This window comes from Chrysochloris asiatica, unplaced genomic scaffold, assembly GCF_000296735.1.
Source record: "Chrysochloris asiatica unplaced genomic scaffold, ChrAsi1.0 scaffold00057, whole genome shotgun sequence".
Lineage (NCBI taxonomy): Eukaryota > Metazoa > Chordata > Mammalia > Afrosoricida > Chrysochloridae > Chrysochloris > Chrysochloris asiatica.
In genome coordinates this window covers 6060916-6066317 of record NW_006408575.1, presented here as the reverse complement: position 1 = coordinate 6066317, position 5402 = coordinate 6060916, and the positions used below count along the sequence as shown (strand labels likewise).

At 42.5% G+C, this 5402-nt stretch overlaps 1 pseudogene; it reads left to right on the top strand.

The window, feature by feature from the left end:
• The first annotated feature begins 3383 nt into the window (after window positions 1-3383).
• LOC102841730 lies at window positions 3384-3629 on the top strand (annotated as a pseudogene).
• The last annotated feature ends 1773 nt before the right edge of the window (window positions 3630-5402 follow it).

The following is a 5402-nucleotide window of genomic DNA, read 5'->3' as shown; positions in this document are numbered from 1 at the left end:
AGAGACAGCTCAAAAGAAAGGTCTGACAATCTACTTCCAAAAAAATCAACCTTGATCAACCCTATGGAGAAGATGCTTAAGTACAACTAAACACCTCATGGGTTTTGTTTTTTGTTTTCTTAATCTCTTTATTGTGGATTGAGTGAAAGTTTACAGGGCAGATCATCAGTTTTACATTCAACAAATCACACAATGTATTTCATTACAATGATTATAATCCCCTTCATGTACCATCTGTTAACAGTATTTCTCTCTATTCATTTTAGCTCTTTTTTGTTTTTTTTAAACACTCAGGCATATATAATAATTTAAACCACCAAAGGGGGCATTCTGCAAGTCTGCCTCCTGGCTGCCATCTCTCAGTCCCTCTCTGACCATGAATCTAGAGTCCTCAGCTGCTCCCTCTCTCCATGTCCCCATCTCTGCCTCCATCTCTGGTGTTACTGCTTCTCTGGATAAGGTCCCACATTCCTCTTGTGCATTTCTCCTTTGATGGTCCTAGGGTCCGCTGTTTCTGCACTGTAAAATTAACTAATCCCCCATTTTTGTTACAAAACTTCTACCTTTACAATTGTAACAGTGGAAATTAGTCATGATAACAATTAACTGTTGAATCATAAGAATCTTATGGCCATCTCTTTTTACAAGACCTATCTAGACAAGATGAAAACTATTCAGTGGGGCCTCTATCTTCCCTAACACACTCTTAAACTAAACTCCCTCTTGAAACCTTGTAATCCAGCCACTTTGTGCCTTTATCACCCCCTTATTTTAGGTAGCCAATGTCTAAGTTGCCTGTCCCTATCTGCCCTGTGTACAGAGGGAATAGCATTGATACTTGATGTGAGGACTCCTTCCCTCTCTGTTGGTATTTAGAGCTACTACTGCCACCTCATGGGTTTTCATTTCTAGGTTTGGAGGTTTAGAGTCATGGTTTCATAGGACATCACAGTTAACTTGTTTAATACTGTGTTTACTGCTTCTGGTCTATCTCTTAATTCATTACCCGGTGCTTGGAGTATTAAAAAGTACAACAACTGGTCTTTATTTACCTAGAGCAACAGAAAAAAATGCAGAGTCAAGAACAGAAAGAGAAAATGGCATGTGTAACTAATTATCTCCATGAACAACTGCTTCCTTTGCCATAAGATCAGATGAACTGGATGGTGTCCAGCTAGCACTACTGAACATTTTGATCGAAGATTCTGTAGAATAATCCTGACCAAATGGGGGAATATGCAGAATAGAACTTCAAATTCTCATGAAATCTATACTTTCTGGAACCATGGATTTGGTTGTTAGATACCACCTAGTCATTTCCGATTTAAAGTATCCTTATGCACAACAGAACAAAACACTGATTGTTCCTGCACTATCCTCACATTCTTTGTTAACTTGAGCCCTTTGTTGCTGCCACTATGCCAGTCCATCTCATTGGGGGATTTCCTCTTTATCACTGACCGTCCACTTTACCTAGCATGATGTCCTTCTCCAGGGACTGGTCCCTCCTGATAATATGTCCAAAGTATGAGAGCCAAAGTATCGCCATCCTTGCTTCTAAGGAGCATTCTGACTGTACATCTTCCAGATTTGTTTGTTCTTCTATCATTCTATGGTACATTTAATGTTCTTCTCCAACACCGTAACTCAAATGCGTCAATTCTTCTATAGTCTTCCTTATTCATTAAACTATAACCATTTAGCTATTGTCCTGAGAGCATCTGAAACCCTAAACCAAAAACTCCCCTTCAAATCATTTTAGAACCAACAATAGTTTAGTTCAACTAGTAAAAATGTATTAGCCTTAAGCATTGAAATCTTTTAAGAACTACCTGCATGGTTTGATCAACTAGACTTTTGTCTATTAATGCAGTGATTCAAATTTCTAACTGGAATGGAAAGATTCTTCATATTAAAGAACAACTTTGCTTCCTCAGTGCACTGGGTTAATAAGGACAAGAAATTTAGACATTGGTTATCAAAAATGGGGGTGCTATAAAGGCATGAAGTGGTTGGTTTACACACATTCATGAGTGTGCTTAGTTACATAATGAGGGGTTAGATAGAATTCCCACTGAATAGTTATCATCTTTCATAGATGGATCTGGTGAAAGGGGATGGGCGATGATGGTGATAGGATTTTATGATTCAACTGTGAATAATTGTTAGCAAAATGTATGGTTATTGTTGCAACTGTAATTATAGAAATGTGTAACCAAAAGGAGGGAGTAGATAATCTTTCATTTCAGGAACAGAGCCTCCCAGGACCATCAAAAGGAGGAACATGAATAGAGTGTGAGATCCTTACCTAGAAAACCCAGTGACAGCTAAGAAAGCGGCTGTGTGCCAGCAGGCAGGAGGCTGGCTGGCAAAATGTGCCCTTTGGACATTTAAATGAATCTAACCTTTTTTGTTTTATAAGTGTACATCAAATATTTTTGTCTTGTTCATTTGTGAAATATAAGATGCTAATGAGGAACCACAGGGAGGAAATAGGATAACTGTTGTTACAAAGAGGAGATTGTAATCATTGAGATGAACTAAGGGGTATTGTTTGCTGAATGTAGAACTGATGATTTGGTCTGTAATCCTTCACCCAAGGCACAATAAAAAGAAAAAAAAAAAAAGAATTATCTATATGTGATCACACTGATAATAGTATCTCAGAAGATTAGGCAGGAACCTTAGGGAGCAGTGAGTTCATGTAAATGAGGGAGGAATAATTCACAAAAGGAGTTTAAGAATGGTTGTACAACTTGAAGAATGTAATTAATGTCACTAAACTTGCTAAATAAGGAATACTGTAGAAGAATTGATGCTTTTGAGTTATGGTGTTGGAGGAGAATATTGAAAGTGCCATGACTGCCAAAAGAACCAATAGATGCATTTTGGAAGAAGTGCAGCTAGAGTGCTCCTTGGAGGCCAGGATGGCCAAACTTCATCTCTCATACTTTGGACATACTGTCAGGAGGGACCAGTCACTGGAGAAGGATATTATGTTTGGTAGGGTGGAGGGTCAGAGAAAAAGACGAAGACCCCCCAACAAGATGGTAGCATCCATGGCAACAATAGTGAGGCTGGCCCAGGATCGGGCAATGTTTCGTTCTGCTGTGCATAAGGTGCTATGAGTCAGTACCAACTCAATGACACCTAACAACCACCACAACAAACTTGGTATGTAGAATTTGCACAATTGAGGTGCATTCTGCTATGTATATTCTCAACAGCATTTCAAAAAATTAAACCCAATAAAAATTTTTAAAAATAAAACCCTATGGAGTACAATACTACTCAAATACATATGGGGTAGCCCTGAGTCAGAATCAACTCAACAGCAACTGCAGGTTTCATTCAAGAGTTAACGATAGACCTTGGGGGCCAAAATGGCGACTAGACTCACCACCTTCCTCTAGAATGCCTGGACCAAGGAGTCAGTGCTGGCCGTGTCTTTCACCATCTGGGCCTCACCATCGTCCTGCCCCCATTAAGCCCCTTTACCAAGTACTCAAGCATGATCAACAAGGCAACCCCCTACAGCTACCCAGTGCCCCTCAGAGATGACGAGTATATGCCCAATGTGTCTGCAGGACCCCCAGGGCCCCAGCTTGGAGTGGCTGATGAAACTGTGAGCCCTCCTCAGGTGGGTCCCTTTCAAACCCCAATAAAAACCTGGAAACGAGGAAAAAGGGAAAAAAAAAGAAGAGTTTAGAATAGCAGTTATGTGTAACAGGTACAGCCCACCACCAAGAACAGGACGTTTGGATTCTGGTCACTGCCCCTCACAAGTGTGACCCTGGCCAACTCATTCAGGCCCTGTGCGGTATCACTCACTAGTAGAACCTTCCATACATATAAATGTATTGTAAAAGGGGAAGGAAGAAGTGAATGGCTTCTGATGCCCCAGCCCTCACTTTCAAGTCACTCAAAAGCTCTCCATGTCCATGATGTAGTGACATATCTGTTTGCAAAATGTTTTGTTTGATCTCTATGTCCACCCTGCAAGGGAGGCAATGCAACTAGTAGTCTACCCTCGTAGATGGTTCAGGGATGTGACGAGATTCATACAAGTCACGGAGCAAATTGGTGCAGCAGCAAGAAGGAAAGCCCCATTCTCTTAACTATAAATTTCCTTCTTAGGCACTTGATGTATTTTCCCAGCCACAAACATAAAGGACCTGCGTCCCCCTCCCCCCCCCCTCCATCCAATCCAAAATACCTCAGGGGTCTCTATGGTGATTGGAAAATGCTCTAATAATCCAAGTCAAGGAGGCAACCCATTTCTCAACATCCCCAGCTCTTGCCTGATCCCTGACCTCTGCTTCACTTTGAATGTCCCAGATCTATGGGAATGACAACTCTGTGAGCCCCCATCTGCTTCTTCCCGCATAAAAGAAGCAGTATTAAAAGATGGTCGTTGGCAAATGGTTGTGTAGCTCCTGAAAGGTCACCCACCCTCTCTGTTCTGCCTTCCTCTGCCCCAGTATGAGCACCTAGAGGACGGTCTCAACTGCCTCCGCATTGCGTCTGTCTTCTCTCGCCTCCCCCTCCCAATCTATGGGCTTGCTCCCATCGCTAGAAGCTTCACTGCCGAACTCACTCCTCTGCCTGGACCAAAGGCTCCAGGGCTGCCAGACAAGACTGGTGGCGATGGGGGAAGGGTTTGGCAGATGGGGGTTCAGGGAACTCAGCTCTCCGTTCATCCTCAACCGCCACCCAGCTACCTCCATCTGCAGCATCACAGCAGCCACCCAACCCATGTGCCTCCTCCCGCACATGTGCACGCCTGTTTCAGCATCGAGATGGGGCTGTTCAATAGCCCCCAGTGAGATGTGATGAGATCTAACCCCTCCCCCTTCTTTGGATGGAAGCTGGACGCTTGGCAATGAGGATTGGTTGGAAATGTAGCTGCGCTGCAGGACGCCCAAATTTACAGAGAGAAAATTGATTCAATGCAGAAAAGGTGTGCATTAAACAGAGCCAGTTCCCAGTTAAATTTCTATAGCTGGAGTTTTGACGTCAATAACCTCAGCCTCCGCCTTCTGCGCAAACTCTTAGTAATCCATCACGCCTTCGACTTCCACCTAAGGACTCAAACGTTTTCATGTTATCATCACCACTCTTTATCATTAGCCATTTCAGAAAAGGGGTCACATATCTGCTCCTAACACCTGAGTGAGACTGTTACAGTGTTTTCTTTGCTGTACAGATTTCCCTGTCTAGGCTCATTTCTCTATGTGAAAGGGAAAGTCATTCATTGGAGACAGAAGATGAGGAAAGGATGAATGTCCAGGGACTGGAGAAAGTTCAGAGAGTTGTGTAACCTTGATTAAGATTTTTCACTTCTCTAATCTGTGGGTATGATAATAGCCCCCAGAGTTATTTGATGGGAGTTGTTGCACTGA